This window comes from Bubalus kerabau, chromosome 6 (genome assembly GCF_029407905.1).
Source record: "Bubalus kerabau isolate K-KA32 ecotype Philippines breed swamp buffalo chromosome 6, PCC_UOA_SB_1v2, whole genome shotgun sequence".
NCBI classification, from domain to species: domain Eukaryota; kingdom Metazoa; phylum Chordata; class Mammalia; order Artiodactyla; family Bovidae; genus Bubalus; species Bubalus kerabau.
In genome coordinates this window covers 80,663,625-80,675,522 of record NC_073629.1, presented here as the reverse complement: position 1 = coordinate 80,675,522, position 11,898 = coordinate 80,663,625, and the positions used below count along the sequence as shown (strand labels likewise).

Here is an 11,898-nt window from a genome sequence, read left to right as displayed (position 1 = left end):
TTGGATCTTCTCCATCTCTCTTTTTTCTTAAATCCTCCCTGCTGGGCTCAGTCCTGGGAAGTAAACAGATAGGCAGTTTCCCTTCTTTCCAGGAAATCATTTTCACTTAAATTCTCCTCTGATTCTCATCTTCCTAACCCAGGGGATTTTTCCTAGTTTAGAATATAGAATATAGTAGAAAGCTTTCAACCATTTGCAGACTCCCAAATCAACTGCATTTTTTTCTACTTCTTCTGGGATCCCTGCCCCAAACTCAAAGCCAAGAAAAGACTCTTGATTTCTCTCTTTCTGCTACTTCACCTTTCTTTCTTTTTTGTGTTAAATTTTATTCACTTTTGGCTGCACTGGGTCTTCATTGCTGTGCGCAGGCTTTCTCTAGTTGTGGTGGGCAGGGGCTACTCTTGTTGCAGTGTTCAGGCTTCTCATTGCAGCGGCTTCTCTTGTTGCAGAGCACAGGCTCTAGGGCAGGCAGGCTCAGTCGCTGTGAAGCACAGGCTCTAGAGCATGAACTCAGTAGTTGTGGTGTACAGGCATAATTGCCCTGCTGCATGTGGGATCTTCCTATACCAGGGATCGAACCCATGTCCCCAGCATTGGCGAGTGGATTCTTAACCATTGGGCAACCATGGAAATCCTGCATTACCTTTCTTAAGGTGATGGGCATAACATTCCTCAGCTGTTACATGAAGAAGGAAAGGGATCATGGTAAAATGTTATCCTGCTATGGAAGAAATATACTGTACAGAACAAGAGAGTGTCATCAGATTACATGCAGAATGTTTTATTTGTTGCTATGTATCTCATTTTAGAATATATCCATCCACAGAAGATGCCAGGGATTCTGAATCACATTATGTAAGTATAGTCAATAACACTTTCTATACAGCATTCAGCATCCAAGGCTGAGGATGTAGCAGTCAAGATAGATTAGCTTCTGTGTGTGCATGTGTGCTCATTATGGTAGCTTTTCTTGTTGCAGAGCTTGGGCTCTAGGGCACATGGTCTTCGATAGTTGTGGCTTCTGGGCTTAGTTGCTTCGAGGCATATGGAATCTCCCTAGACCAGGGATCTAATCCATGTCCCCTGCATTGGTAGGGGGATTCTTTTTTTTTTTTTTTTAATTGAAGGATAATTGCTTTACAGAATTTTGTTGTTTTCTGTCAAACCTCAACATGAATCAACCATAGGTATACATACATCCCCTCCCTTTTGAAACTCCCTCCCATCTGGCAGGAGGATTCTTAACCACAGAAACACCAGAGAAGTCCTATTTTTTAGTTTTTAAAGGTTTAAGTCCAAACTGCTTTCCATAGTTACTGTACCAATTTACATTTCACCAACAGTGTAGGAGGGTTTCCTTTTCTCCACACCCTTTCTAGTTTGTATTATTTGTAGACTTTTTGATCATAGCCACTCTGACCATTATGAGGTGATACCTCATTGTAGCTTTGATTTGCATTTCTCTAACAATTAGCGATGCTGAGCATCTTTACATGGACCTGTTGGCCATTTGTATGTCTTCTTTGGAGAAATGTCTATTTAAGTCTGCTGATTGTTTTTTTTTTTTTTTTTAATTGGGAAGCTTGTTTTTCAATACTGAGTTTTATGAGCAATTTGTATATTTTGGAGATTAGTCCCTTGTCAGTAGCATCTTTTGCAACTATTTTCTCCCAGTCTATAGGTAAGACACGCCTTTTAAATTATACCATTTTCCTGCCCTTTTGGTTTGTCTCTCTGCTGTGTCCATAGTGACCTGTCAAATAGATGGGGGCCCATAACCCTGGCTGGAGATCTGGAAGCCAAGTTTGGGACTGATGTGGTGCAGGGGCTGTGGTGGTGGGGCGGGGAGGGCAGCTGGAACTTGATTCCCAAGCTGGTAGGCAGGCCTGTGGTCATGAGATGGAGATCCAAGTGGAAATGCCACCTGAGAGCCAGATCGGCAGTGAGTCAAGCTCCCGTCAAAGGGTTCTGGCAACAAGATGTGAGACACAGCAATGATCTGGCAACAGGTTGGCAGTGGGAGGCTGACAGGCAGGTTCAGGAGGGAAGATGTAAGTTAAAACCTGTGGTAATTCCTGAGACAGAGGGCCTAGTGGGAGAAACCTTTCATAGGACCCAGTTGATATTACCTGGCTATTGAGGGAGTGAAGTCAGGTTGAACATAAGTGACTTTCTCCTTGCTGTTAGCATCTCTCTATTCTAGCATCCAGAGAAGCAATCTGGTGAAGATTGCTCCTGACAGAGTCATAGGACCCTCTTCACTCAAGTACTAGGGAAACTGGGTAGGGTGTAGTGGTTATATGCTTTGACCCATGATACCTGGGTTCAAATCCCAGCTCTGGCTCAATGACACCGGGGGATAAACTACCTAACCTCTTAGTGTCTCAGTTTCTTCATCTATAAAATAAAAAGTAACACTATTACTCCAGACATCTTTGAATCCGCATAGCACAATGATTAAAGAACACTGGTTCTAGAGTCAGGATGCTTGATTTATGTCCTTAAATCGTCTACTTATGTCTATAGGATGTCAGGCAACTTGCCAGATGTCTTGCTTCAGGTTTAAGATCTATTAAGTGGATACAGAATAATAGACTACCTATGGCATATGGCTGTGGCAAGCATTAATATTGTATATAACATAATAATATATTAACAATTATATATATATATATATATATATATATATATATAGATAAGATTGAAGGCAAAAGGAGAAGGGGGAGGCGGAGGATCAAGTGGTTAAATAGCATCACTGACTCAATGGACATGAATTTGGGCAAACTCTGGGAGATAGTAGAGGACAGAGGAACCTGGCATGCTGCAGTCCATGAGGTCACAAAGAGTCGGACATGACTTAGTGACTGAACAACACCAACAAAATATATTTATATATACACACATATGAAGAGAGAGGGAGAAAAACAGTGGTGCATAGCAAATACTCAGTAAATGTTTATTATAGTCTCTACTGCCCATCTTTGTATGAAATGTTCCCTTGGTATCTCTAATTTTCTTGAAGAGATCTCTAGTCTTTCCCATTCTGTTATTTTCTTTCTATTACTTTGCACTGATCGCTGAGGAAGGCTTTCTTATCTCTCCTTGCTATTCTTCAGAACTCTGCATTCAGATGCTTATATCTTTCCTTTTCTCCTTTGCTTTTCACTTCTCTTCCTTTCACAGCTATTTGTAAGGCCTCCCCAGACAGCCATTTTGCTTTTTTGCATTTCTTTTCCATGGGGATGGTCTTGATCCCTGTCTCCCGTACAATGTCACGAACTTCCATCCATAGTTCATCAGGCACTCTATCAGATCTAGTCCCTTAAATCTATTTCTCACTTCCACTGTATAATCATAAGGGATTTTATTTAGGTCATACCTGAATGGTCTAGTGATTTTCCCTACTTTCTTCAATTTAAGTCTGAATTTGGCAATAAGGAGTTCATGATCTGAGCCACAGTCAGCTCCCGGTCTTGTTTTTGCTGACTGTATAGAGCTTCTCCTTATTTGGCTGCAAAGAATATAATCAATCTGATTTCAGTGTTGACCATCTGGTGATGTCCATGTGTAGAGTCTTCTCTTGTGTTGTTGGAAGAGGGTGTTTGCTATGACCAGTGCATTCTCTTGGCAAAACTCTACTAGCCTTTGCCCTGCTCCATTCTGTATTCCAAGGCCAAATTGCCTGTTACTCCAGGTGTTTCTTGACTTCCTACTTTTGCATTCCAGTCCCCTATAATGAAAAGGACATCTCTTTTGGGTGTTAGTTCTAAAAGGTCTTGTAGGTCTTCATAGAACCGTTCAACTTCAGCTTCTTCAGCGTTACTGGTTGGGGCACAGGCTTGGATTACCATGATATTGAATGGTTTGCTTTGGAAACAAACAGAGATCATTCTGTCATTTTTGAGATTGCATCCAAATACTGTATTTCGGACTCTTTTGTTGACCATGATGGCTACTCCATTTCTTCTAAGGGATTCTTGCCCACAGTAGTAGATATAATGGTCATCTGAGTTAAATTCACCCATTCCAGTCCATTTTAGTTCTCTGATTCCTTGAATGTTGATGTTCACTCTTGCCATCTCCTGTTTGACCACTTCCAATTTGCCTTGATTCATGGACCTGACATTCCAGGTTCCTATCCAATATTGCTCTTTACAGCATCAGACCTTGCTTCTATCACCAGTCACATCCACAACTGGGTATTGTTTTTGCTTTGGCTCCATCCCTTCATTCTTTCTGGAGTTATTTCTCCACTGATCTCCAGTAGCATATTGGGCACTTACCAACAGAAGATATTAAAAAGAGGTGGCAAGAATACACAGAAGAACTATACAAAAAAGATCTTCATGACCCAGATAATCATGATGGTGTGATCACTCACCTAGGGCCAGACATCCTGGAATGTGAAGTCAAGTGGGCCTTAGAAAGCCTCACTATGAACAAAGCTAGTGGAGGTGATGGCATTCCAGTTGAGCTATTTCAAATCCTGAAAGATGATGCTGTGAAAGGGCTGCACTCAATATGCCAGCAAATTTGGAAAACTCAGCAGTGGCCACAGGACTGGAAAAGGTCAGTTTTTGTTCCAATCCCAAAGAAAGGCAATGCCAAAGAATGCTCAAACCACCACACAATTGCACTCATCTCACACACTAGTAAAGTAATGCTCAAAATTCTCCAAACCAGGCTTCAATAATACATGAACCATGAACTTCCAGATGTTCAAGCTGGTTTTAGAAAAGGCAGAAGAACCAGAGATCAAATTGCCAACATCCGCTGGATCAAAATAGGAAAAGGAGTACATCAAGGCTGTATATTGTCACCTTGCTTATTTAACTTATGTGCAGAGTACATCATGAGAAACGCGGGTCTGGAAGAAGCGCAAGCTGGAATCAAGACTGCCAGGAGAAATATCAATAAGCTCAAATATGCAGCTGACACCACCCTTATGGCAGAAAGTAAAGAGAAACTAAAAAGCCTCTTGATGAAAGTGAAAGAGGAGAGTGAAAAAGTTGGCTTAAAGCTCAATATTCAGAAAACTAAGATCATGGCATCTGGTCCCATCACTTCATGGGAAATAGATGGGGAAACAGTGAAAACAGCGTCAGACTTTAGTTTTTTGGGCTCCAAAATCACTGCAGATGGTGATTGCAGCCATGAAATTAAAAGACGCTTACTCCTTGGAAGGAAAGTTATGACCAACCTGCTGCTAAGTTGCTTCAGTCTTGTCCGACTCTGTGCGACCCCATAGATGGCAGCCAACCAGGCTCCGCCGTCCCTGGGATTCTCCAGGCAAGAATACTGGAGTGGGCTGCCATTTCCCTCTCCAATATATGAAAGTTAAAATTGAAAGTGAAGTCGCTCAGTCGTGTCCAACTCTTAGCAACTCCATGGACTGCAGCCTACCAGGCTCCTCCATCCATGGGATTTTCCAGGCAAGAGTACTGGAGTGGGGTGCCATTACTTTCTCCGATGACCAACCTAGATAGCATATTAAAAAGCTGAGACATTACTTTGCCAACAAAGGTCCATCTAGGCAAGGCTATGGTTTTTCCTGTGGTCATGTATGGATGTGAGAGTTGGACTGTGAAGAAAGCTGAGCGCTGAAGAATTGATGCTTTTGAACTGTGTTTTTGGAGAAGACTCTTGAGAGACCCTTGGACTGCAAGGAGATCCAACCAGTCCATCCTAAAGGAGACCAGTCCTGAGTGCTCATTGGAAGGACTGATGCTGAGGCTGAAACTCCAATACTTTGGCCACCTCATGCGAAGAGCTGACTCATTGGAAAAGTGGGAGGAATTGGGGGCAGGAGGAGAAGGTGGCTTCTCTTAATGCAGCTCCCAGGCTCTAGAGCCCAGGCTCAGTAGTTGCACACAGGCTTAGTTGCTCTGAGGCATGTGGGATTATCCCAGACCAGTTTGGGAACAACTTTTTTTTTTTTTTTTTTATCTGAGAGCAACCTTGTAAAACAGATAATGCTGCCTCTTTTCAATAAGTGTTAAGATGTTATAGTTTAATAACCATGTGCACTAGTAAATTTTGGAAATGACTCGCTTTTAGCAATGTGCTGCTGTTACACAAATGCCATGTTAGTCCTCCCTGTTTATTCTTCTCTCAATACAACCTTTTGGTGTCCTAAGTTTTTCATGAGTCCCGGCAGGGAGAAAGGAGCCAGGCAATCTGGGGCTAATATCTTGTTCCTTTTCCCATTATTTTACATCTTTCTTTTCTGAAACTTGCTGTATGCAAGTGGCTAGCATTCCTTCTTTCTGTCCCTGTGGACTTTACCCACTCTGCATTCAGCCATAAGTCAGTCATTTGATAATATTTGCCCTTCAAGTCTGGACTCTATAGCTAACTGTGTGGAGGCCCTGACATACAAGATGAAGTCACTATGTAGACAGATGTACTGGGGGGCCCTGGAGAAAGAGAACTTCTCTTGACATAAGAGAAACCATTTTGGCCTAAGCCATTTTTTTGATCTAAGCCTAGACACAAAGCTCATCCCTGAACAAGTCGTGGTAAAATTGATAATCTTAAGGAGACAAAGGAATGCAGGAACAGAGAAAAAGCAGTCAAACAACAGTGTAGGGATAAAGTAGAGTCCTAGTTCCTCCTTAAGGGCTATACATAATAATGTCTGAGTTCTGGAGGAACTAAGGCCCCCCCAGCCAGGTTCTGGACAGAATGGTGCTGACCCTCCGGACTTCAACCTACTAAGACTTGAACTCCGTGGACCTTTGCCCCATTTCTCCTCTACTCAAGCCTCTTCTTGAATATGCATGTAGCCTTAGCTTAAAGCGTCTCCGTTTTGTTGTGTCTCGGAGAGACACTCCTTTGAGGAAGATCCCTAGTGTTCTCCTTACTTGCTGCAAGCTATAAATTCTTCCTTTTCCTGATCTCTGACTTGGTTATACCTATTGGTTTGACACCCACCATGAGGCAAACTCAGTTTTCATATAACAACTATGTTCAAAGAGCCTACAGTCTTCATCAAATACAACAGAAGGAAGCCTGAATGATGATAGAAAGACAGTGAAGGAGAGTGATAGTGTGAAGAACGGGGGGTGGGGTGGGGACATAGGGGTTAATGTTTGAAATGGGATTGGCATCATATCTGTGAACTATGGTTGAGGTCACATCATTAAAAAAAATCCTGGTGAGTTATACTAAATTACATTTCAAGGGTATACTTTGAAGTATGTGAAAGCGTTCCTGATGAAGCTAAAGATAATTGGATATGGAGATGGAGCTGATTCTAGGTGGTACATGGACCTGGCTTTGGATAATAATAAACTAAAGGTTAAGAAAGTGTTCCCTTTCTATTTTGAGCTGTATGTTTGTAGACAGTCTCATTTAGATGCTCCATGTCTTTTTATCTTTTGGCTAACACTTGGTAAACAACATCTTTTTTTTCTTTAAACAAAGATTTTTTTTTAAAATAAAGATTAAGCTCAGAAACTCAACAAGTAGATCTGAGCAATTTGGTAACTTACTTTTATTTTTCTTGCATTTATTTTAGTGTATCCTTTGTATTTATGGATGGTGAGTTATATATAGTTTCCTTCTCAAATAAATTATTTAAACAAATTGAGTAGATATAAAGAAACATGATAAGCAGATTACAGCCAAGATGTTAGAAGATTATGGCAAAACTGTGAAAGTAGTGTGGAAATGACTGAAGTTTAGTAAATAAGAGCACTGTGCCTAGAATGAGAAAATCTGGATTTGGACCCCACCATGTCACCAGCTAGTTCTGTGATCTTGGGCAGTTCACCTCACCTCTCAGAACCTTGGTTTTTCTCATTTGTAAAATAGGAATGAGAATCTCTGCTCAAGCTTCTTTGCAAGCTTGTGAGAATCTGATGAAGGAAGTGTAAAGTATGAACAAACGTAGTCTATATTATGGAAAGTTGCAGAGAGGCCACACAGCTTGATAGTGAGTGTGTTAGGATGGAGTCGGGGGGATGAGATTTGCAAACTTTTACAGAGTACTTACTGTGAGCAAAGGGCTATCTATCTATCTAAATCTTTTTTTTTTTTTTTTTGCCGCACCATGTGGCATGCAGGATCCTCTCCCATGAGGGATCGAACTTGTGCCTCCTGCAGTGGAAGCATGGAGTTTTAACCACTGGACCACCAGGGAAGTCCAGTGCTGTATATTTTTGAAAGTAGAAAAATAAATTCAATTTGGTTTCAGCCCTCAGAGTTTACAGTTTGTCTACAGACTAACACATAGATGTGAATTATTTTGAAGACTGTCATATATATTACAAATGGACTTAAAACCCTAGGCAAAAGAAATAGAAGAAGCCAATTACATGAATGTTTGTGTTAAGAACAGCTACCATTATGGAATATCTTGCAAGGGCCAGGAAGCCTGCTAGGTACTTTGTCATCAGTTCAGTTCAGTTGCTCAGTTGTATCCAACTTTTTGTGACCCCATGAACTGCTGCACGCGTCTTCCCTGGCCATCACCAAGTCCCAGAGCTTGCTCAAACTCATATATATAGAGTTGGTGATGCCATTCAACCATCTCATCCTCTGTCATCCCCTTCTCCTATATTCAATCTTTCCCAGCATCAGGATATTTTCCAATGCTGCTGCTGCTGCTAAGTCGCTTCAGTCATGTCCAACTCTGTGTGACCTCAGAGACGGCAGCCCACCAGGCTCCCTGTCCCTGGGATTCTCCAGGCAAGAACACTGGATTGGGTTGCCATTTCCTTCTCCAATGCATGAAAGTGAAAAGTGAAAGGGAAGTCGCTCAGTTGTGTCCGACTCTTAGCGACCCCATGGACTGCAGCCTACCAGGCTCCCCCGTCCATGGGATTTTCCAGGCAAGAGTACTGGAGAGGGTTGCCATTGCCTTCTCCGATTTTCCAATGAGTCAGTTCTTTCCATCAGGTAGCCAACATATTGTATCTTCAGCTCCAGCATCAGTCCTTCCAATGAATATTCAGACTGATTTCCTTTAGGATTGACTGGTTTGATCTCTTTGCTGTCCAAATTATGGTTTGATCTCCAACACCACAGTTCAAAAGCATCAATTCTTCGGTGCTCAGCTTTCTTTATGGTCCAACTCTCATGTCCATACATGACTATGGGAAAAACCCTAGCTTTGATTATATGGACCTTTGTTGGCAACATAATTTCTCTGCTTTTAATATACTGTCTAGGTTGGTCATAGCTTTTCTTCCAAGGAGCAAGTGTCTTTTAATTTCATGGCTGCAGTCACCATCTGCAGTGATTTTGGAGCCCAAGAAATAAAATCTGTCACTGTTTCCATTGTTTCCCCATCTATTTGCTATGAAGTGATGGGCCTGGGTGCCATGATCTTCATTTTTTGAATGCTGAATTTTAAGTCAGCTTTTATTACTAGCTCATAATCCGGGAACTGAGATCAGAGAGGCTATACAATTCTTCCATGGTAAATCATGATGATGTTCATGAATAAATATTATATGCCCAGTCCTGTGCTAAATTCTCACATACATTATCTCATTTAAGCCTTATCACTGCCTGTGAGATAAGTACTATTTCCCTTTTACAGATAAGCAAACTAAGGCTCACAGACATCAAGAGCTTGAAGAGTTGGTGAATGGTGCTGCTGCAATTGAATCCTAGGGTATCTGACTCCGAAGCCCATGTCTTCCAGTTCTACTGCTTCCAATCAGCAGCTGAGTTGTGGGACCCTGAGGATGGCTGTATACACGAAAGGTCCATTGGGGCTCTTGTGAAATGTCAGGTTCTAATCTCAGCCAGGCTTCTCTTAAGTTTACCTATGTCATAACTCCTTTTTTATTTCATAATATATGTTCATGTGGGTGGCTAGCAGAGTTGCCTGACATCATAAGGTGATGTTGGTGAAGACATTTCAAAACTAGGCAAAAGAACTGGATGACATAGCAAGGTAAGCTATCTACATCTAGTTTGTGGGGGCTAGAAGTTGTCTTTCCTGTGGCAACTTACAGAATCAATTCTTGGTAAATACAAAGGGACCTCTGGCACCAGCTAAATCCAATCTCATTTTAGAAAGAGGTTAAGGGCCAAAGATCCCACAGCAGGTGGAGGAATCCAGACCACATGTGTCTGAATACTGATTTCCTAAGAGCAGTTGGTTTTCAAAGTGAGCTCTCAAGATAGGCAGCCCCAGCTCTACTTGGGGACTAGTTAGAAATGTCCACCTCATACCCACCGAATCATAGAGACTTTGGAGGTAGGGATCAGCAGTTAGTTTTGACAAGCCTTCCACGTCATTCTGATGCATGCTCAGGTTGGAGAAGGACTGCAGAGTGTCTGCTATATATTATAGGGCACATGGCAGGAAGAAGAGGGGAGATTTGTCATCCCCTCCAAAGCCCCAGAGGCTCTTTCCCCTCTTTGCTTCCAGAAGAAGGGCTAAAAGGGCTCTATATAACAACTCTCTGATGTCCACAGAACTTTGAGATAGTTTTTAATTTTTAATTTATTTTTTGCTGCACTGGGTCTCCTTTGCCTTGCTGGGGCTTTCTTTAGTTGCAGAGAGCAGGAGTTACTCTTAATTGCAGTGCTGGGCTCAGATGGGCTTAGTTTGTCCAGGGCATGTGGCATCTTCCCCCATCCAGGATCGAACCTGTGACTCCCTGCATTAGGCGGATTCTTAAACACTGGACCACCAGGGAAATTACTGAGATAGTTTTGACAGGGGAAGGGGACTTTGGAACAAATACTGACCTGGGGTTGGCGGTGGGGGGGTTGGCAGCCTGGGGGTGCTCCTGGGTAAGGAGAGACTAGGCTCTGTCTGGCTATCAGTGTGTGGAGGAGAAGGGCTGGGACCTGGGATCCCACGCCAGTCTCTCTCACCCCCTCCCTAGCCCCCCAACACAGACAGAGCAGCCAGGAAGCTAGAGAAGGCTCTTCTCCACACTGTCCCTCTGGAACTGGTGAGCCACGTGTGGGGGTGCTCAGAATCCTGCAGGGGATTTCTGCAATGGCAGGAGACAGAAGGCCTGTGGAAAGATGGCAGAGGTGTACGGAAGGCACCTGTGTGCTCCTGCTGACGATTTTTTTTTTTCCTTTATGCTGAAGGGTCGATAATATCTGAGGTGAGGAAATAATGGAAATTGATTCGCTCTTTAGCAGCTGCATCACATATGGATGGCCGGAAGCTGGAGACTTGTGGGCAGGCGGTTATCACACTAAGTCCGAGTGGAATATGAAGGCTCTGTGCGGGGCGGGAACAGATTTAAAGAGAATATGGATTGGGATATTGGGATGCGCTGGGAAGGCGAGGGAGAAGATAGCATCCATTGGGACTGAGTTGTTAATTTAGTGCCAATGTCGTGGCTTCTTCAGTTCTGGAACCAGTGTATGAGATCCTGAGGGTAGGATCATTCCTAATTCCCCCTCCCCCTTCCCTTTTCCTTCTAACTCCAGAACCCTGCGCTTTGGAGTCGTGCAAATGAGAGTTCAAAAGTCCCGCTGAAATGTAGCTTCCACAGGGCAGGAGTCCATCTCAGGTTCGCAGCTATATGCTGAGGGACTAGAGTGTCTGGCACATAGTAGGTGCTCAATAAACCTTTGTTGAATGAATGACTCAATGAATGAAGGGTCGTACTCCAAGCCTCCTTTTTCGTCCATCGTGCATGCCCTACCTGGAACTGTTGCTGCTTCAAGGAAATCGCCTAGCTCCGAAACTGACGCACAGTAGGCACTCAACAAGTTGTATTTTTCCTTCTTTTCCACAGGAGACCGGCTCCCTAACCTACCGCAAAAGAGGGGTTTCTGGCGCGTGCGTCTTCTCCACGTTCCTTCTGCCCCGCGGGCCCCACGGCGTCTCAGGGAGCAAGGTCGCGGAGGGGACGGGTGGGAGCGGAGCGGCAGGACTGGGGCGGGGTGGGGAGCGCAGGCGGCCGGCTAGCG

The 11,898-nt window shown here is 43.3% G+C and overlaps 1 long non-coding RNA gene across 1 annotated transcript; it reads right to left on the bottom strand.

Annotated features, from left to right (window-relative positions):
* Positions 1–9,598: 9,598 nt before the first annotated feature.
* On the bottom strand, positions 9,599–11,892 carry LOC129655318 (uncharacterized). Its single transcript, XR_008715881.1, has 2 exons — positions 11,631–11,892; positions 9,599–10,985 (listed from the first exon to the last, which is right to left on the bottom strand). It is a non-coding gene; the product is annotated as an uncharacterized LOC129655318 (long non-coding RNA).
* Positions 11,893–11,898: the final 6 nt, after the last annotated feature.